We start from the raw sequence: 24,007 nt of genomic DNA, 5'->3' as shown, positions 1-24,007 counted from the left end.
TTAACTTGGGTTGAGGCATGATGGTTATGTAGGATTCTCACTCTCATCCCACGATGTTTCCTCTTCTGTTATTATGTTTATTTGGTTATTAGTCGCCTGGTTGGAAGAATAACTTTTTAAATTTGAAGCATCGTGGACACGTGGACACCTTCATAACTCTTGTCAAGACTGAATTCTATAGGCATTATTTCCGTATACTTTAATGATCTTATATGGGCCAATGAAAAGAGGTGCAAATTTTGCATAAAATCTACTGGTGGTTTCAGAAGTAGCTGGTTATTTCAGTAGTACATATTCATGGAGTCTCAGAGGTCGGTGAAATTTCTTATCTCGTACTCTTCTCTGTCTTCTTTCAGCTTGTTCTCTCAATGACGTGGCAGCTTTCTCGATCTTTTCTTCCAAAGTTGGTTTGTATTTCCTCTAATGCATTTTTAAGATCTAGTTTTAATTTATCCCGACCCGCATTTAGTTCTTGCTTCAGTTGATTATTATTTTCACTTAGTTTAAGTTCTAACTGTCTTTGGTTTTCAGTAAGTTCACTTTTTAATTCCTGTTTTAACTGATTGTTATTTTCACTCAGTTTAGCTTCTAACTGATTTTGGTTTTCAGTAAGTTCTTGTTTTAGGCTATCTTTTAAGTCGCTATAGCGTCCTCTAAAAACCTACGCAAGTCCTCCATAGTTACAATATATTTATGAGAAACGGCAGTTCAGACAATAGAGAGGGTACAGTTCGATGGCAAAATACCAAAATCCAGTTCATCACTCACGGGTGGATCGGAATCACAACCTTAGGAGAAGACGTATATTACATTGAAATGATATCCGACGACCTAAATCCAAAATTATGCGGAAAACCAAACGCTTAAAAATAAAATTTTCTATCTATCATCAAGATTTTTTATAATTACAACAACACGGCCCTATCTAAAATTTAACCTGAGTGCAGATCGCCACAAAAATTTAGGCAAATAAATATTAGAAAAAATAACCTGAAAATTTTTAATTTGTCGCCGCATCTTGTTTTTGCGGAAATTCTGTACTACAAGATCGAGTCCTTTCATTGGCACAGCCAATATATATCGGGCCCCACGTTGGGCGCCATTTTATACCTGCCCCCTTTTTGCCAGGCAGCTCAGCCGGAGAGCGAAAGTCTCAGAGGTAGACCGTTCGCTTTCAGGCCGTGCAAAGATTTTTAAGACCAAGAATAGCTTAAGGACTAGCGACCAATGAAAGAAACACTAAAAGTATGTTTTTAACATTTATTACAACTAACACTCTCCACAAATAAATTAAAATTTTACAAAATCTCGGGGTTTTCGATCATTGTCTTCTCCCTTGGTCTCATAAAATGGAATTTCCTTTTTTCAGAAAAAACAGCAGATATGCAAATCTGCAAATACATGAACGAGTATTAGCCTACTTTGACTAGGTAGAATAATCAAATAAATTTTTGAGAATACCTTTCTCAAATTAAATAAAATTATTTTGAAAATTAAATTATCTTCCTTTGTAATTCATTTATTATTAATAATCGAATTATCGCTTTCTATCAGTAATTGAAAAATAAAATAAAATCTTTACCGATGAAATTATTTTCAAATCATCTTTCTCAGATTTTAAAATTATTAACAAAAATATTTTTTCAATTATTTTGTAATAATTCTCCTCAATATTTGCGTAATTTGACGCCGCGTCAATCACAATGTTGCTGATTGACTCCAAAATTAATGGTTGTGTAAGGTTAACAATACTCAGTTAGTGATTCCCATCCACGAACATGGACCTTACTTATTCATTTTCTCTAAGAAATAAGATCCTATTCTAGCTTATTTTTCAATAAAACTCACTGAAGGTTCATAACTGAATAAATTATGACCACAACAACATGACACAAAATCGATCAAAAATACGCACGCAGCGGAAAGGATATCACGACAAATTACGACAAGAAAAATATTACAATTCACAAAACATGGACAAATCACACACACAACACTCACACCAAGATTCACGGTAATATTAAACAAATATTTATCACGAATACTAGCCCTTGATTTTTATTTTAGATTTTAATCTAAGTCGAGGAAAATTTTATGATGACGGTATCGGCTAAATTTCATTGCGACGAATCGGAATGTGATAGAGTCAGGATTATCACTTCAAAGATGAGATTGAGTTCACAACGATGTCCAAGAGAATGTTGATGATAGATGTCATCAGGAAAATACCCTCCGAAAACGCCCATAACACAGGTCAAAATTAAGCATACGCGCTTACGGTCCATGAGTTGCGACACTATTATTACTCTCTAAATATTATGGCTCTCAATTAATACGTGCTCCATCTGAAGAAATTAAGTTGGGGAACATACTCTCTTCCCACTAGACTCAATTAATGGATTTACAAAATAATCCTCAAATAATAGATCCATTTCCAAGTCCAAAATAATATCACAGTGCAGTAAATGTAATAACGATCCGTCACGATACAGCCATGTTCCAGGCTCACATTTACATAATCTGAGCACACATTAATCTTGTACAAGAATAAATAATATTTACACTCATGACATTACTAATATTTTTAACCCGTAATGAAGGTTGAATTATTTTTATTATTATTATTGACCGTGCATGGTCACATCCGTGTAGGTTACTGTACGATAAATTTTTAGATGACTCTAGCATATCATAAATCCGTCAAAATATCCCAGTACCACTGAGGGAAATCTAACGTAACGAAATGCACTTGTATACTGTCCCATCTGACTTCAAATTAATTATAATATCATTTAAAATTAAATATACATTATCGGAGAGGTCAAATTAATTTTAATGCTCCCATTATGCTGAATTGGGACAGTCATGAATAATCTCGAAGACATTCACTCAAACTAACTAACTAATAGAATCCAATACACATTTACACAACATCACAAGCTACCTTGCCCCACGGAAAGAAGGAATGAAATCTCTAACTACTGAAATACTACGAGAAGTTACTGTAAATGAATAAGAAAGGACTATGTTTATAGTAAGTGTACAGAAATAGATAGAAAGTAATTTTTAAATATGGTACTCAAGTGAATGTTGAAGACTGGATTTTGGCGGATGACCTAGGACTTGGTCAAGTCACCCACCATCGAACTGCGTCCCTTTACATGTCCGAAGATGCCTCACATGTTTATAAACTCATTGGAGCTGCGAGGACGTACAGGAAACAGCGGTGGATTTCCGCTTGCAGGTGTACTGGCATCTCGAAATATCGTCGAACTCCAAGTAGTCTTCCTCTTCTATTTCTCCAGTAAAATGAGCTGAAACTGATGAACTGGTCTTGGAATATGTTCAGAACCCACACTCGATGATTAATATGTTGGTTGGAATGCGTAACTTTTTGATATTCTTCGAAAATTTGTAGACAGATTTTATAACATGTCTGAACTGCCAAGTATTTAATATTCAAGGAGGTCGGCGAAGTAAAGTTCCCCAGTGAAGTGAAGACGTCAAAAAGCAGCAAACGAAGCAGTCAGAGTCCAAGTTCAGAATAATCAATTCTTTCGGAAATACCGCAATATAATTGTCTTGAGACAGAGGTGTGCCTTCTTAATCATTTTTGATTGGTTGATCGCCTGCATTCAGGCGGGTGTTATCTTTTTATTGGCTGATACAGTTAGACGTGAATCGGCCTTGGGTTTATCGATCGGCATTTCTGCTCTCCCCCACGGGTCACGTGGTACACAGCTGACTGAAGGACACATAAAAAATTCCCAACTCACACCTCTCCTGCTCGACCGGGAAATCCAGCTCCAAGTAGCTCGCCTCTCGACGACACGGAAATGTAAACATTCCCGTCCTGGCTTTTGCAATACTGCCTCTACCCACTGATATAATAAAATATCACTTCTGAATAAAATATAATCAAAATTGAAGGGCACATCTCCCTTGGTTAGAGAATGATTTAGTCGGAAGGTTGAATCATTTGCGCATGAAGTATATTATTAACATGTTCCCTGAAATTTTCCAATGGTAGTTATGTGTCACACCGTTCCAGCCATATTTCTGGACTCTGTCTCGGCACGTAGCCTCATATTGTCTGCCTCTAATGCAGCGCTTAACGGTCGAAGCTGACCTATTATTGTGCCTTGTATCTCTTGGCATTCCTCACACATCTCCTCCTGCATGTTAACTTGGGTTGAGGCATGATGGTTATGTAGGATTCTCACTCTCATCCCACGATGTTTCCTCTTCTGTTATTATGTTTATTTGGTTATTAGTCGCCTGGTTGGAAGAATAACTTTTTAAATTTGAAGCATCGTGGACACGTGGACACCTTCATAACTCTTGTCAAGACTGAATTCTATAGGCATTATTTCCGTATACTTTAATGATCTTATATGGGCCAATGAAAAGAGGTGCAAATTTTGCATAAAATCTACTGGTGGTTTCAGAAGTAGCTGGTTATTTCAGTAGTACATATTCATGGAGTCTCAGAGGTCGGTGAAATTTCTTATCTCGTACTCTTCTCTGTCTTCTTTCAGCTTGTTCTCTCAATGACGTGGCAGCTTTCTCGATCTTTTCTTCCAAAGTTGGTTTGTATTTCCTCTAATGCATTTTTAAGATCTAGTTTTAATTTATCCCGACCCGCATTTAGTTCTTGCTTCAGTTGATTATTATTTTCACTTAGTTTAAGTTCTAACTGTCTTTGGTTTTCAGTAAGTTCACTTTTTAATTCCTGTTTTAACTGATTGTTATTTTCACTCAGTTTAGCTTCTAACTGATTTTGGTTTTCAGTAAGTTCTTGTTTTAGGCTATCTTTTAAGTCGCTATAGCGTCCTCTAAAAACCTACGCAAGTCCTCCATAGTTACAATATATTTATGAGAAACGGCAGTTCAGACAATAGAGAGGGTACAGTTCGATGGCAAAATACCAAAATCCAGTTCATCACTCACGGGTGGATCGGAATCACAACCTTAGGAGAAGACGTATATTACATTGAAATGATATCCGACGACCTAAATCCAAAATTATGCGGAAAACCAAACGCTTAAAAATAAAATTTTCTATCTATCATCAAGATTTTTTATAATTACAACAACACGGCCCTATCTAAAATTTAACCTGAGTGCAGATCGCCACAAAAATTTAGGCAAATAAATATTAGAAAAAATAACCTGAAAATTTTTAATTTGTCGCCGCATCTTGTTTTTGCGGAAATTCTGTACTACAAGATCGAGTCCTTTCATTGGCACAGCCAATATATATCGGGCCCCACGTTGGGCGCCATTTTATACCTGCCCCCTTTTTGCCAGGCAGCTCAGCCGGAGAGCGAAAGTCTCAGAGGTAGACCGTTCGCTTTCAGGCCGTGCAAAGATTTTTAAGACCAAGAATAGCTTAAGGACTAGCGACCAATGAAAGAAACACTAAAAGTATGTTTTTAACATTTATTACAACTAACACTCTCCACAAATAAATTAAAATTTTACAAAATCTCGGGGTTTTCGATCATTGTCTTCTCCCTTGGTCTCATAAAATGGAATTTCCTTTTTTCAGAAAAAACAGCAGATATGCAAATCTGCAAATACATGAACGAGTATTAGCCTACTTTGACTAGGTAGAATAATCAAATAAATTTTTGAGAATACCTTTCTCAAATTAAATAAAATTATTTTGAAAATTAAATTATCTTCCTTTGTAATTCATTTATTATTAATAATCGAATTATCGCTTTCTATCAGTAATTGAAAAATAAAATAAAATCTTTACCGATGAAATTATTTTCAAATCATCTTTCTCAGATTTTAAAATTATTAACAAAAATATTTTTTCAATTATTTTGTAATAATTCTCCTCAATATTTGCGTAATTTGACGCCGCGTCAATCACAATGTTGCTGATTGACTCCAAAATTAATGGTTGTGTAAGGTTAACAATACTCAGTTAGTGATTCCCATCCACGAACATGGACCTTACTTATTCATTTTCTCTAAGAAATAAGATCCTATTCTAGCTTATTTTTCAATAAAACTCACTGAAGGTTCATAACTGAATAAATTATGACCACAACAACATGACACAAAATCGATCAAAAATACGCACGCAGCGGAAAGGATATCACGACAAATTACGACAAGAAAAATATTACAATTCACAAAACATGGACAAATCACACACACAACACTCACACCAAGATTCACGGTAATATTAAACAAATATTTATCACGAATACTAGCCCTTGATTTTTATTTTAGATTTTAATCTAAGTCGAGGAAAATTTTATGATGACGGTATCGGCTAAATTTCATTGCGACGAATCGGAATGTGATAGAGTCAGGATTATCACTTCAAAGATGAGATTGAGTTCACAACGATGTCCAAGAGAATGTTGATGATAGATGTCATCAGGAAAATACCCTCCGAAAACGCCCATAACACAGGTCAAAATTAAGCATACGCGCTTACGGTCCATGAGTTGCGACACTATTATTACTCTCTAAATATTATGGCTCTCAATTAATACGTGCTCCATCTGAAGAAATTAAGTTGGGGAACATACTCTCTTCCCACTAGACTCAATTAATGGATTTACAAAATAATCCTCAAATAATAGATCCATTTCCAAGTCCAAAATAATATCACAGTGCAGTAAATGTAATAACGATCCGTCACGATACAGCCATGTTCCAGGCTCACATTTACATAATCTGAGCACACATTAATCTTGTACAAGAATAAATAATATTTACACTCATGACATTACTAATATTTTTAACCCGTAATGAAGGTTGAATTATTTTTATTATTATTATTGACCGTGCATGGTCACATCCGTGTAGGTTACTGTACGATAAATTTTTAGATGACTCTAGCATATCATAAATCCGTCAAAATATCCCAGTACCACTGAGGGAAATCTAACGTAACGAAATGCACTTGTATACTGTCCCATCTGACTTCAAATTAATTATAATATCATTTAAAATTAAATATACATTATCGGAGAGGTCAAATTAATTTTAATGCTCCCATTATGCTGAATTGGGACAGTCATGAATAATCTCGAAGACATTCACTCAAACTAACTAACTAATAGAATCCAATACACATTTACACAACATCACAAGCTACCTTGCCCCACGGAAAGAAGGAATGAAATCTCTAACTACTGAAATACTACGAGAAGTTACTGTAAATGAATAAGAAAGGACTATGTTTATAGTAAGTGTACAGAAATAGATAGAAAGTAATTTTTAAATATGGTACTCAAGTGAATGTTGAAGACTGGATTTTGGCGGATGACCTAGGACTTGGTCAAGTCACCCACCATCGAACTGCGTCCCTTTACATGTCCGAAGATGCCTCACATGTTTATAAACTCATTGGAGCTGCGAGGACGTACAGGAAACAGCGGTGGATTTCCGCTTGCAGGTGTACTGGCATCTCGAAATATCGTCGAACTCCAAGTAGTCTTCCTCTTCTATTTCTCCAGTAAAATGAGCTGAAACTGATGAACTGGTCTTGGAATATGTTCAGAACCCACACTCGATGATTAATATGTTGGTTGGAATACGTAACTTTTTGATATTCTTCTAAAATGTGTAGACAGATTTTATAACATGTCTGAACTGCCAAGTATTTAATATTCAAGGAGGTCGGCGAAGTAAAGTTCCCCAGTGAAGTGAAGACGTCAAAAAGCAGCAAACGAAGCAGTCAGAGTCCAAGTTCAGAATAATCAATTCTTTCGGAAATACCGCAATATAATTGTCTTGAGACAGAGGTGTGCCTTCTTAATCATTTTTGATTGGTTGATCGCCTGCATTCTGGCGGGTGTTATCTTTTTATTGGCTGATACAGTTAGACGTGAATCGGCCTTGGGTTTATCGATCGTCATTTCTGCTCTCCCCCACGGGTCACGTGGTACACAGCTGACTGAAGGACACATAAAAAATTTCCTACTCACACCTTGCCTGCTCGACCGGGAAACCCAGCTCCAAGTACCTCGCCTCTCGACGACACGGAAATGAAAAAAAATCCCGTCCTGGCTGTTGCAATACTGCCTCTACCCACTGATATAATAAAATATTACTTCTGAATAAAATATAACCAAAATTGAAGGGCACAACTGTAACATTCGTACTATACGCGAACCTTTTCTTGGGCCCGATTTTTACGGGGTGAGGAGTAAGGAGGAAGCAATGCCGGTTCCGGTTATACTGCCAACTGGATGAAAATGAAATCTGAATTGAATCGTTAATACACTGAAGGAAATGTAAATTGTAACACCTAGAAGGAGTGGTGCTACATTGCTGCAATTGAACATGCAGGACGAGTGTTCGGTTGTGATTCGATGATGACACTTTCAGGTCCCTCTGACCGCAAGTTTGGACAACAATCAATACAGGATGTGCCCACCACGAGCTGCAATACATTGATGAATTCGTCGAGGCATGTAGTCAATAAGGCCCTGAATCGCTTCCTGAGGAATTGTGACCCATGTTTGCTGCACTGCACGGGTCAGTTGTTGCAGAGTTGTGGGTGGCTGAGGACGGTTGGCCAGTTGTCGACCCATCATGTCCCACACATGCTTAATAGGGCTGAGGACCGGTGATCTGGCGGGCCATTCTAAGGTTGTGATGTAGTGGAGAACTTCTCTGGAGATGCGTGCAGTTTGAACCCTGACATTGTCCTGCTGAAACATTCCATTAGCAATGTTCGCCATCATAGGGACAACCACTGGATTGAGTACCCTATCAACATACTGCCGAGCAGTCATAGTGCCCTCAACAGGCACTAATTGTGATTTCACATTAAAACCAATAGCTCCCCAGACCATAATGCTTGGTGTTGGCTCTGTGTGCCTCTCCACAATAAAATCCGGGGGGTTCCTCTCCCCGGTACGTCGGCGCACACGATTCCGGTGATCACTGCGGGCAAGACAGAAGCGTGATTCATCACTAAAGACGACCCTATGCCATTCGTCGACCCACGTCGATCTTTCTCGACACCAGTCCAGCCTTACACGTCGCTGTTGTGGGGTCACGGGACACGGGCTCGTAAGCCAGCTGCATGCAGGCAATCACCAAGTGTTTGTTGTGTAACGTGGGGTGCCACAGCTTCTCGAATTTGCACTGCTGTTGCATGGGGTTCCATCCGGTCCTTCCGAATGATGTGGCGATCCTCTCTCACAGTTGTCTGTCGCGCTGGGCGTGTGCCATGTCTACGAGTGTGGGTACCTTCATTTGACCACTGCTGCCATACACGCCGTACCGTAGATGCCTGTCGGCCAACACGTGTAGTGACAGTCCTTAGCGATAATCCAGTCTCACACAGCCCAAATATCCGATCCCTCTCAAACGGCGACAGTTGTTGATAGCGTGCTCTTCTCTGTCGTCGAGGCATGTTTGACGGGGAACACTTCACTGCACAGACTGCAAATCAACTACGCTACACCAGAGTCAGTATACTGGAGTTGATTCCTCCGCAACCAATCACGTGGGGGGACCTGCAGCAACAGTCCAATGGGTCTGAAACTTTGATCGTTTACATACCTACATGGCACCGTTCCATATCTTGAAAATAAACACAAACGACCAATGCCTTCATGGTGTTGCAATTTCCATTTTCTTAAGTGTATAATCGATCGATATGAATTTTCTAAACATTTATTATCTTACATCAACAACTGTGTCACACATACATTATTTAACATTATATAACATGTCTCGATGCAAATCTTGTTACTAGCATGAATTATACAGTTTGGTTTTGCTGTGTAAAAAACATTATTAGTTCGTAAAGTGTATGCCAGATGTCGCGCAGAGATGAATAAGCGATTCATAGTTTGTGTTTCAAAGGTTGCCAATATGGATATCGAAGAAAACCGAGGTCTACCGATTCAGCACTAGGGAGCTCAGGGCTCAAGAAAAGGTTCGCGTATAGTACTTAACATACATGTTCACCGCCTTCTCGATTCACAACAATATTGTTGCTTCTCCAGACGCAACAACTGTTACACAGCCGAAAGCAACGACAAAATACGGCCGCAACTAACTCCCGAGGGCATGCAGATCTCTCTCCATGGATGGTATACTGGTAACTAGGTAAAATATTCTGGAGGTAAAGAGTACCCCATTCGGATTTCCGAGTTGGGACTGCACGAGAGGGGGCAATCGTCAGGAAGATGGATACCGACATCGTGCGACTCGCAGCGTGGAATGTTAGAAGTTTGAATCGTTGCGGTAGGTTAGAGAATCTGAAAAATCTAATGGATAAACTAAATTTAGATGTAGTTGGTATAAATGACGTACATGGGCCGGAAGAACAGGATTTTTGGTCAAGGGACTACAGAATTATCAACACAAAATCAAACAGGGGAAATGCACGAGCTGGTTATAATGAATAAGAAAACAGGGCAGCGGGTAAGCTACTATGATCAGCATAGTGAAAGAATTATTGTTGTCAAGAAAGACACCAAACAAATGCCCACCACAATAGTGCAGATCTGCATGACCACTATTTCAGCCGATGATGAAAAGTCGAAATAATGCATGGAAGGATAGAAGATTTAATACAGTGTGTAAAAGGTGTTGAGAATCTAAGTGTGATGGGAGACTGGAAAGCAGTAGTAGGCAGGGAAGAGACGGTAATGAATTTGGACTGGGAGAGAGAAATGAAAGAGGAAGTCGGCTGGTACAGTTCTGCATCGATCGTAAAATTGACCATTGTAATACTTGGTTCAAACACCACAAACGACGGCGTATACTGTATGTGCAGACACTGTGAGGCATAAGGTGAATTCCATTATGATTAGGGAGGTATTCATTGGAAGATCCCTGAAGAGATGGGTCGATGACATAAAGCTGTTGGCTGGAACACGCTGATTCCAAGTGGCTCAAGACCGAAGAAGATGGAAGCATACATAAGATGCCTATATCCAGCAGTGGGTTGAAATAGGTTGGGAAAGGAAGAGGAAGAAGAAGAAGATCTGCATTTACGGCAGTCGCTTAGGTGGCAGATTCCCTATCTGTTGTTTTCCTACCCGTTTCTTAAATGTTTTCAAAGAAATTGGAAATCTATTGAACATCTCCCTTGGTAAGTTATTTCAATCCCTAACTCCCCTTTCTACAAACAAATATTTGCCCCGATTTGTCCCCTTGAATTCCAGCTTTATCTTTATATTGTGATCATTCCTACTTTTAAAAACACCACTCAAATATATTCCTCTACCAATGTCATTCCACGCCATCTCTCCACTCGGAACCTACAAACATAGTCGCGTAACTTGTCTCCTTTCAACTAAGTTTTCCCAGCCCAAAATTTGCAACATTTTCGTACGCTACTCTTTTGTCGGAAATCACCCAGAACAAATCGAGCTGCGTTTCTTTGGATTTTTCCAGTTCTTGAATCAAGTAATCCTGGTGAGAGTCCCATATACTGGAACCATACTCTATTTGGGGTATTACCAGAGACTTATATGCCCTCTCCTTTACATCCATAATTCAACCCCTAAATACCCTCATAACCAGGTGCAGAGATCTGTACCGATCTTTACCCTTTATTTACAATTCCATTTATGTCATTACCCAATGGAGGTATTTACTTATATTAACACCTACGTACTTACAACCATTCCCATAAAAAACTTCCACCCCATGAACGCAGTAACGGAGAGAACTTTCCCAATTTGTGAAACTCACAACCTGACTTCTAACCCCGTTTATTCATCTTACCATTGCCTACTGTCCATCTCACAACATTATCGAGGTCATTTTGTATTTGCTCACAACCTTGTAAATTATTTACTACTCTATGCAGAATAACATCATCCGCAAAAAGCCTTATCTCTGATTCCATTTCTTCACTCTTGAGATTTATATACACAAGAAAACATAAAGTTCCAATAATACTGCCTTGAGGAATCTTGTCTTAATTATTACAGGGTCAGATAAAGCTTCGCCTACTCTAATTCTCTGAGATATATTTTCTAGAAATATAGCCACCCATTCAATCACACTTTTGTCTAGTCCAATTGCACTCATTTTTGCCAGTAGTCTCCCATGATCCACCCTATCAAATGCCTTAGATATGTCAATCGCGATATAGTCCATTTGACCTCCTGAATCCAAGATATACACTATAACTTGCTGGAATCCTACAAGCCGAGCTTCAGTGGAATAACCTTTCCTGGACCCGAACTGCCTTCTATCGAATCAGTTATTAATTTCGCAGACACGTCTCATATAATCAGAAGGAATGTTTTCCCAAAGCTTACATGCAATGCATGTTAAACTAAGTGGCCTCTGATTTTCAGCTTTATGTTTTTCACCCTTTCCTTTATACTACTATAGCGTCTCTCCATTCATTTGGCATAGCTCCTTCATGCAAACAATACTCATATATGTACTACAGATTTCGTATTATATCCCAATCCATTGTATTTAGAATCTCCCAAAATCTTACAAATTCCAGCTGCTTTTCTAGTTTTCAACTTTTGTATCATATCCTCAATGTCGGTGTTATAATAGGTGAATTTTAATACTTCTTTGGTATTAGTCACCTCATCCGTCTGGACATTACTGTATACTTGTAACAAACAATCTTTACATACTGCTGACTGAATACTTCTGCCGTTTGAAGATCCCCGCATACTGAACCCATGGCCTTTGTGTCATAAGAAATCGGAGTCCTAAAGGTACCGCATGAGGCCCATATCAATCGCAATGAGGAGCTCTAGCTACATTTTATCTCACAGAAACGGTACGGTGCAGGAGCGGGTAGTAGTTACCATTCCCACGCTAAGAAAAATGACATCACCTGCACATGTAAATGGAGCATGGATACAACGAAATTGTTGGTTTACAAAAGATACTTTTCAAAGTAATTAGCAGCGAAACTAACATAGAAATGTCCTGTAATTGTATGTGGAACAATTTGGTCCTTAGTAATACAGACTTTAGATTGCTAAACAGTTTCCGAGGGAAAATTAGTTACAAGACGCGCTTGTTCGTTCAACCTACGTCACGTCAACAATATATACTGCCCATCATATGAGGTCGTTTAACCAGTCAATTTGTTAAGAGAAAATCTTAAATGCTCAGAAACAATATCACTACTTATTTAGCAATTACTATGTTACCAGGAAACCTGCCTTCAATACATTTCCATGAGGTAGGATAATATGTGTAAAAGTCTTGGCGGCAGGAGAAAAATGCCTGAGAGAGGGGTAAAAGCTATATAAACTGGGTGCGCCATCTTGAATTACCCGCATCGTGTCAAATGATTTCGAGGAGGAACCTCGCACGTTTGTATAATTTTATCAGCGATTATTAGACTGAGCCCAGTAGAGGAACATAGATTTTGGCCGAGTTGGCTGGAGTATAATCTCCAAGTGGAGACAGTTTTCCTAAGTAGCACGTCTTTCTAAAAACAAGTCAATAAACGGTCCAGCTGATGCCGCAGTTTTATAAGTGAAGTATTGGTAAATATTATCGTGTGACAAAGTATTCGTGTGCGCTCGGTATTACAACAGACGTGTTCAATCCGCGGAAATATCGTGTGAAGGGTATTTTTATGTGTCATTATTTTCAAGTGAATGATTATGAATAAAAGTATTTGTGAAGCGAAGCGTGTTGGAATGGCTAAATAAAATGTCGGAGAGTTACTGGTGAATTTGGCCTGATGTCAGGAGACGTACGTCGCAAGGTAGGGGAATGATCACCATTACAACATGATTTATTTGTTTCATGACGTCACCGTTTTATTTGTATGGGTATTTGTGACACAGTTTGGTCACCCATTTACTTTCGTGAAAGGTCAGAAAATATGATGTTTTGTCATTTGTTTTGGTTCTAGGATAAAGTTAGGGAAGTTGCGAAATGTCATGTGACGTGTTGTCAAATAGTCAAATTTATGGTTATGAAACAATATAATGTGTAAAGTAGATTGTCATTTCCGTGCGTTTATTTTTTCTGTATTTTATGGTGTCAAGTTAAGATATTTAATATATCGTATAATTTTCTGTTCGATGTAATGACGAAATTTGTGTAAGAAATCCGCGGTTACTCATTTTCAGTCGAAGGAAGGTACGATGTCATGTGGAACAATGTAAAATGTTATTAAAGAAAGTTACGAGGCGAGATCGATAAATATCTATTACAGGGGATTGCGATATTTTGATGTCCTTTTTAAACTGTGTATAACTGACGATGATAATAATAAGAGTAAACTGTTGTCAGTCATTTTGTAAAGATGGTACATTGTTAGAGTGTTTGAGAGTTATATTCCATTTTAATGTCGTCGAGATTTTTGTTGTGTTTAACCTGAGGTCAAATATTGCTAAATGTGACTTGATGTAGGATTGTTGTTAGAAGCCTGCAATAATATGCCGGGAAGTTCTGTTGAGAAGCGAGGAAATATTTGTGTAATGTTTTGAGATGGGAATATGGGTCGGATCCCACGTAAAATTGTAGGTAAATCTCTGCGCATAATCTGTTTGGGACAGGAATCTTGTATCTTGTAATTTATCAGTGAGACCGTAGATATCATTTCTTTAAATACCAGTTAAAACGCGAGTAGTCATATCGCGTGAAGTCGAGAGGGGAGACCTTTTCCGGTAGACAGCTGGTCAGGGGAGGTCGCCACTTGGAAGGCAACGGCAAATTTGTATCTTTTTCATTGAGTTAAACGTGTAGGAAATCAGATTGTACCCATTAGAATTAACTTGTTTAACCGAGATTTGAACATATAATTGAAGCGACAGAAATGAGACAATGGATGATCGGATTTAACCATTTCCAGGGATTTCCAAAGCAGAGTATGGGCAGTACTTGTTTGGCATTGTTTTTAAGGGATGAACAAAGCCTTATTTTTAAATGTCACGAGGTGATGTAGCACATAGTCGGTCTATTTTACGTTGAGTTTTATTTTATTTGTCTAGATTTGAGTACGTAATAATTAGGGTTAACCAAGCAAGAATTAATAATTGTCAGTCTTAAAGTAAACTTATGGTGTGACGACATGGCACAAATAAATAATACTGGAAGAAATATATGTGTTATTTCCAGCTTCCACGAATCAAGTGAATGATGAATTACATAATAATAAAAAAGTCAGAAAATGAATGAGGGACTTTTTTAAAGAAATCATTCGTCCGGGCAGATAGAATTTGTTGTTAATTAGCATAATAAAATTCATTTCAATTTATTAAATTATAAAATTCCGTGCAAACCTCATTTGAGAAATAACTTAAAACTAAGTGACTAACTTGAAATGTATTCTAGAAATCTTACTTTATTTTTGCTGGGGAAGTTAACTGTTAACGTAACGATTAAGGGGATATATCCGACAGTAAAGGATTTTACTGCCACAAGTGTAGTGAGCGCTGTTGTTGTTGTTGTTGTATCATTTGACTTTGATTGATTGAGCATTAAATGTGCTGGGGTTATTAAAGTGGAAACCTTGGTCATCAACTACAGTAGCATAATTGTGTTTAGCCTTCAGCTTAGAAATTTGGATGCTCATGGGTTCATCAACCTCAGTGACTTAGATTAAGGCCATCTGCCACAATACCATCATTTTCATTGCGGTCATCATCCACAGTGACTTTAACGTAAATTACAAAGTTAGATGTCGGTCCATGAGGTAGTCGCAGGTCACCTCGATTCAATTAGGGGTCCATGCCGTACAACCACTGTGTAGCACATACCGATCGGACTGCCTTAATTATACCAAGAGTCGTGCTACGAGGGCTGGATTATCACGAGTCATTATTGTACCGGTTGGTACACCTCTACGCCGCACATTTGAATTTTCCGCCTTCAAGTACTCCCCTACAGCAGAAACTCTGAACTTTAAAAACTGAATTATCTCAACAGTTTCTCAGAAGATGTCCCTCTGTCAATTTCGAACTGCTTTTGTTTACTAATTATCAAGAAGTGTGGACATTCTCTGATAGATGTCTCTACAAAACTATGACTGGTGCGAAGTGGTAGAAGTTTATTTGAAGAAATTTTGTATTCATAAGTTTGTTCTTTACTAAATTTCGTTCTTTCGTTTGTGGGTTGGCATCATAAATATTTCTTTCCGCCAGTTTTGAAGTTAGCCAATCAATAATTTCTGTCATTAATTTTCAGCCAATCGCGTCCTTCTTCTCCAATTTTGATGTGTAAATTTTGTCACCCAAAAAACGTCTGTGGGTAATGGCCTTTTAACATCTTTTTTTCTTGCTAGCTCAGCAGTTTAGCCCTCGGGGAAGGTATGAAACCTTTTCAATGTAACTTACCTCTCTAAAAATGTAAGTTAGTGCCGGCTTATGTAAAAATTTCTTATTACCTTAACTGTAAATCGGGGATAGAAAGTGCTTTACCCTCTCGAGCTCCACTTCATTTGAGTTGAGGTGACTACGTTTTCATAACCGATTTTCTACTCTTAATGTATTAAAATTTTCTTATACCAGTCACCTCCCTAGTGTGGGAATAGCCCCTGTTTAATCGGCCTAATGCCACTTAGGTTTTGACGAGTATTCATGTAGGAGTGCAAGTACACGCCTTCATTCTTTTTGCGTTTAAGGTCATTTAAGTTAACCTGTTAATTTTCTATTTAGACCCAGTAGGCTGGGTACTGGATACCCCTGTTTCATTATAAGTTGTGCCTTGATGGCAATCATGTGTAAAACTCTGGTATTGCCTTTAATAGGCTTGAAAGATTGAGAGCGGGTCAGCTCTTTCTGGTATTTTGAAAGGTGCCTCTAGGAGGCTTGACATTACTTGGTGAGAACAAGTGCTCCATGTAATTAGGGGTTTTCTGCCCTTTGGTAAATTGTGGTTGTGAGCTGAGAGCTCAGGATTTATAAAACTTGAGGCTCGTAGCCCAGATCTTGTAATGATCCCCTAAAACTTGTGCGTTCGCTTGTAAAGTTATCATTGTACCTGTGTTTTTTTAATTGTTATTTCACCTAGTGAAAATTTGTTAAATCTTGTTGTCTATTGAAAATATGACCTTTATTGAAATTTTAATTCATCTTTCGGACTTGTAGTTAGACCTATTCCAGCCCGCACCTTCTTTCACCTCTGCATTTCACGGATAACTCTGTAAAGATTATGATGATACATGTAGTCTCACATGGAAATCGATTTAAGGATTTCCAGACTTTCTTTATTTCACTCTTAAGTTATGACAGTGGTTTCTAGTAAGGATGCCCATCAGGCAGTTGGGTTAAAGTATCTCAAGCCGGTATCTCTCCTCAGCGTTATATCGTCATCGTTAATTGTGTTTATCGAACAAGTTGGAGTTCAATTTAAATGTTTTGTTTTCAACTTCACTTCATTCATTTCTTGAATAAATAGCTATAAATCAAAGATTTGACTCCGATAATTTGGTAGATAGATAAAAATTACTGAAACCCACCTCTTACCTATGCAAGTGACGAAGAACCCGTAAACGATCCAAGAAACAGATCTCATGCCGATTGCTAATAGGTAAGGAAGGTAGGAATCCTTTATGGACCTTAAAGGGTTCAATACACACTTCCCTTGTTCATTATTGATTCCTGGAATTTCCTTCTCGGGACCTGTTTCTGCCTTAAAGTTCCGATACATACCCTTCGATTGTTCACTAACATTTGTATGACTGCCAATTATACTTGCCATCATGTTATCCTTAGCCGACTTCTTTGCTAGATTCAATTTCCTAGTAAGTTTCTTCAATTTCTCCTTACTTCCACGGCAATTAGTAACTCTATTTCTTTCCAGTCTGAACCTCCTCCTGAGTATCTTTACTTCTCTGTTATAAGATAGTGGGTGTTTACCATTCCCTACCAATTTTAAAGATCAAACCTGTTTTCACATTCCTCAAAAATTGCTTTACATCCATCCCGCAGTCTGTTTACATTTGTATATACCGTTTTCCACCGATCATATTTACTTTTCCATATCATCTCGACAAATACGGGCCGTGGAAGTACCAATGGTAACATTTATTGCCCTTAAACCAGGGATGCTATTGGTTTATTAATATGTTTAGTACGGTTTTACTCTATTAGAAATTATTATTTCCGTGCAGTATATCATACGAATAGATATGATTGGCAATATTCTCAGAAGGAAAAATAGCTTCTTTAAGTCTAATATCATCATAGCCAATTGTTTGCGATCTGTTAAAGATTCTATTAGTTTAAACTGTGCTGCAATGTGTATGCTTCCTTGCTCCCGTGAATAGGTTTATGTTGGCCAAACATATAGGAAGGTAGCAACGAGGCTTGAGCAGGCCATTCACGAGCGAACTTGTTGGCCAACATGTTCATCAACACAACTTGCTATACCAAGTTCACTTGTGTGTGGGCTGGTTGGTCAACAGTTGCTGGCAAGTTGCAGGCTCGTGAAGAACTACCCAAAAGCCTCCACACGAGCCAAGCATGTTGCTCCGTTTGTGGCGCGGCCTCAACATGTTGTAACCGGGCGAGTTGACCGTGCGGTTAGGGGCGCGCGGCTGTGAGCTTGCATCCTGGAGATAGTGGATTCGAGCCCCACTATCGGAAGCCCTGAACATGGTTTTGCATAATTTTCCATTTTCACACCAGGCAAATGCTGGGGCTGTACCTTAATTAACGCCACGGCCGCTTCCTTTCCACTCGTAAGCCTTTCTTATCCCATCGTCGCCATAAGACCTGTCTGGACGGTGCGACATAAAAAAATTGTACATGTTGCAACGTGTTGATAAGCAGACTGTTTACAATACACAGCGTACACGATGTTTTTTTAGTGATTAGAAAGAGTTCTGGAAATAATTTGCTGAATTTCACAACTATACGTACCGCCGTTTACCGCAGAGTTGTTCGATATGGCAACCCTGTTGGCATCAGAGCAATGCGACTTCCTTAGCATGGAATGAAGTATATTTTGCTTTGCTTTATTGTAAAAATAACAATAGTATTCGAAGTTTGCTGATTAGACCACCAGATTTCTTACGGCGATGCTCAACTGATTAATTTTTGGTGTCACAGGTTGCCAATCCATATCTCGAATATAACCGAGGCCTTCAGATTCAGCACTAGGGAGCTGAAGTGACAATACAAGTTTTGCGGATAATATAATGTCATTTATCCCTGACACGGTCCGCCCACAGTGTTCAAATCAGATTTTTAATTCTGACTGCAAAGAAAACGACAATGGCTGCTTACCACTATCGTTAACGCAGGAGGTCTTCGAGATGCGAACTCTCTTGACGTTTCCACGTTGTATAAAGCAGAACGAGTTGGGCGGGCATTCCATCCCGCCACAGATGACAATATTACCTGTAAAGATGAGCAACACAGTGAGTTAAACAAAGCACTAGACATCTAAATAGGCACAGTATGGGGTCAGAGAAACACTGAACAACTTTCTTATTTTTGTAACACATCGACAATCGAACATGAGGACAACGAAAACAACTAACGGCACAACACTGCAACACACAGTTTCGATTCCCAGCACTACCACAAGAGAGACTAGAGACCATCCCAGCACGAAATCACGCCAAAAACTTAGGGTAGGCCTCGACCAAAACACAAATTACAGGACTGGGAAGCGACGGAATCTGGGCAAACCAAGGTCGAAGGTCCTCAACAGAGGGTGGGTCGTGGGCAAAAGGATAGGACAATTCGTGATAAATACCACGAAACACCATAAATAGTTTAAATCATATAAAATTTAATGAATGAAGAATTTTAAAAAGATAGTAACACACATAAATAATTTCAATAATTAAGATTAATGAAAGGGTTAAAAGAAATTAATTCATACACTGAATCATATTAGAGGAAGTTATCTTCCAAAATTATACATGACACCTTCAGAAATTTTAAAAAGTTACCATAATAATTAATTATAGTTTAAAAAAATTAAAAATCCACAAAAGGATTCCCCTTTTACAAAAGAACAACTTGTACGTAAAAAGAACCAATAGAGTTAAAACTTGCATCTTGAGTACCTATTACAAATGCTTAAATTATGGTATTTAATGACTTAATCACAATTCGGTTTGATACATTTTAAAATTGTACACACGAAATGCAGTTCTTTACAAACAACCTTTTAAATTGATGGTCTCTCAATAACTACGATAAAATAGAACGGGGTACACCTTTTAGTACACTAAATTTTCTAAAAGAAGATTGAAGTGCATAAATAGTATAATAGGACAGTTCTGCCGCCGCCTCCTCCTCCGCCTCTCGGGAGAGGCCTCCGCCTCCCGCGGGAATTTGAATTTTGGCGGGAAATTTGAATTTTGGCGCGAGATTTGAATTTGTAAACAAAGCCACGTGCTTTTTGACAGCTGTCACCGACAACAACGCATCGCTAACCTCACTGATGCCACCTTGACGGGCCTAAACCTGAGTGGTACCAACTGAACCTCACAAGCGCGAGATTTGAATTGGTATACAAATCCACGTGTTTTTTGACAGCCACGTGCTTTTTGACAGACAACAACGCATCGCTAACCTCAGTACTGCCATCTTGACGGGCCTAAACCTCAGTGCTACCAACTTAACCTCACTAGCGCGAGATTTCAATCGGTAAACAAAGCCACGTGCTTTTTGACAGCTGTCATCCGCCATCTTTAATCAAGAGAGCACCGTGCTGCTATCATGCGGGCAATTTCGTCAGCTGTCATCCGCCATCTTTAATCTACAGAGCACAGTGCTGCAATCTTTAGCTGAAATTGATGGCGGTAAATTCTGCATGCTTTACAAAGCCACGTGCTTTTTGTCATCCGCCATCTTTAATCTAGAGAGCGCCGTGCTGCTATCATGCGGGTAATTTCGTCAGCTGTCAGCCGCCATCTTTAATGAACAGAGCACCGTGCTGCCCTCATGCGGGCAATTTCGTTAGCTGTCATCCGCCACCTTTAATGAACAGAGCACCGTGCTGCCATCTTTGTGGTGGTGGCGAATTCCACGTGCTTTACAAACCCACGTGCTTTTTTGACAGCTGTCATCCGCCATCTTTAATCAAGAGAGCATCGTGCTGCTTTCATGCGGGCAATTTGAAAAGCTGCTAAGAGAGCATCGGGTTTGCATCTTTATTCTTTGACATGTGGTGGCGGCAAATTCCACATCCGCCATCTGAGAGCACCTTGCTGCGCTCTTGATCGTAGTAGCGGACAATTTAAAAAGAAGCGATTAAGAATATAATCGAACACTGTACTCGATACAACATATGATCAGAACATCGATTTGTTCTAAGAGAAAACAAGACTACAGTTTTGAATAGCTTGCGTAAGATAGCGATTGTTTGCTTAGCATAACTTGCACCTAACATGCTTGTTGTTACATCAGGAATGTTAACTAGCTAAATCCTGGTCTCTCAGCGCTAGGAAGGGCATCTAGCGGTAAAACAATAGTTCAAGAAACTGTGATTTAAATTTCTAGCTGTAAAAACAGATTCTTGCGCCAGGAAGGGCATCTAGCCGTAAAATAGGTCCTTACAACTTGAAATCTCATGTTAGGAAGGGGCAACCGGTTGTAAACCAGGAGGAGAGCAGCAGCTGGCTGATTCCTAGTGCATTTCAGGTGTTATGCCTTACGAGTAGCTATGTACTAGCACCGGATTTAGAATAAGCAGACTCTAGAACGAGAAAAAAATATCTGGGATGTGTTTTTGAAGCATGCCTACACACACACGCGCGCAAGCTGCATCCAGCTAGCGAGCTCCTACCTAGAATGTGTTTGCCTCAGCGGAGTACGAAGTCCACTGCACGCGTACAGTTCGCATTAAAATTATTAGCAGCTTGTCGAGCTGAGCTCAAACCTTCTCGTTTAATCGTAGTGTAAATACGTCTGCTTGTAGAACTTGTATATTTCGGTACCTCAGCGTTTCGTGTTGTTTTCAAAGGTCGCTAACAGGTAGGGGATACTGTGGATGTAGGCTTAGCTCAGTAAAACTCACGACAATGTCTGACCTCTATAGGTTGAAACTTGGTTTCTTCCAAACATTGCAACTTTGGTCTATTGATAAATAGTTGTTCTCTTCAATCCTCATGCTATAGAAGAGGTTAATCTGATAATTTCAAACTTACAACCATGTCCGACTTCTATAGGTTGACACTGGGTTTCTTCCGAACATCGTAACATTTAGCTCATTTCTATTGATAAACAGTTGTTCTCTTCAATCCGCATGCTATAGAAGAGGTTAACCTTATAATTTAAACTCACAACAATGTCTGACCTCTATAAGTTGAAACTGGGTTTCTTCCGAACATTGCAACTTTAAGCTAATCGCTATTGATAAATAGTTGTTCTCTTCAATCCTTATGCTATAGAAGAGGTTAATCTTATAATTTCAAACTCATAACCATGTCTGACCTCTATAGGTTGAAACTTGGTTTCTTCCGAACATTGCAAATTTAGGCTATTGATAAATAGTTGTTCTCTTCAATTCTTATGCTATAGAAGAGGTTAATCTCATAATTTGAAACTCACAACTATGTCTGAGTTCTATAGGTTGAAACTGGGTTTCTTCCGAACATAGCAACTCTAGGCTGGCTGACTTGTCCTTTCGTATCGTATTATTACATCTGCTTTTACGCTAGGTAATAAAGGTCTTTAATTTAAAAATAGCTAGGTTATCTGTTAACGAACCAAGTAAATTTTACAACCCTCATTGTATTTAGCATTTTACGATAGGAGAATTAGAAGGTGTAGACAAGGAAGAGGATAATCTCATGATTTCAAACTCACAACCATGTCCGACCTCTAAAGGTTAAAACCTGGTTTCTTCCGAACATCACAACTCTAGGCTAGCTGATTTGCGCTTTTGTTTTAGCACTCTAGGATTAGAAGGTGTAGACATGGTAGAGGTTAATCTTGTAACTTCAAACTTACAACCATGTCTGACCTCTATAGGTTGAAACTCGGTTTTTCCCGAACATTGCTATCGCGCGCGCTGACCTTCCCAGGTTCGATCTGCTGCAGAACTCCTCGGCATTAACAGTAGGTGCGATCCTGGCTTAGTGCTTAAATACGTCAGCCTGCAGAACTCAGCGTAAGGCCCTCAGGAGAGCTCTTGTTGCATAAACATTTAGTTCGACTGTACTGCACATGTCAGCGACTCTGATATCCGCTTGGTAACAAGCAGCTTATTTACTCGCTGCAGTCTGCGTGAAGCGCTCACAGTTCTTTGTGTGTGTTTATTGCGTGCACATCCTGACTTAACGTCTAAGTACTGTCTGCTGTGAATATTATTCTTCAGCCTTCAACTTAAGGTAAGCCTAAACTGCTAGTTACTGTTTGCAAAACAATTTCTACGCTAAGTAATAAACATCTACATTAATATATTTTTGTTCTTTTTAGGTACAACTAGAATATTTTCATTTTAGTTACAGGCTTGAAAGTACGCATTTTATTCATCCGAGTAACAGTCTGCAGCGGGAACATTTTAAGGTATGTATCGAACTTTGAGTTGTACGTTTGTAAAGATAGCCAGGCTATCTGAAGTACCCTTTTATATTCCTACACTACATTCATATATGTTTGTTCTTTTTTAGGTACAACTAGAATATTATCGTTCGAGTTACAGGCTTGAACGTACGCATTTTATTTATCCAAGTAACTGTCTGCAGCGCGTGCATTTTAAGGTATGTTTCGAACATTTAGTTGTACGTTTGTAAAGATAGCTAGACTAGCTGACGTACCCTACACTACATTCATATATGTTTGTTCTTTTTAGGTACGACTAGAATATTATAGGTCGAGTTACAGGCTTGAACGCACGCATTTTATTCAACTGAGTGACAGTTTGCAGCGCGTATATTTTAAGGTATGTTTCGAACTTTTTCTATCGCAACTTTCGTCTATTGATAAATAGTAGTTTTCTTCAATCGTCATGCTATAGAAGAGGTTAATCTTCTAATTTCAAACTCACAGCAATGTCTGACCTCTATAGGTTGAAACTTGGTTTCTTCCGAACATCGTAACTTTAGTCTAATCATAAATAGTTGTTCTCTTTAATCTACATATTATAGGAGAGGTTAATC

Source organism: Anabrus simplex, chromosome 10 (genome assembly GCF_040414725.1).
Source record: "Anabrus simplex isolate iqAnaSimp1 chromosome 10, ASM4041472v1, whole genome shotgun sequence".
NCBI lineage: Eukaryota > Metazoa > Arthropoda > Insecta > Orthoptera > Tettigoniidae > Anabrus > Anabrus simplex.
The sequence above is the reverse complement of the archived record's forward strand: the minus strand, read 5'-3'. Positions refer to the sequence as shown.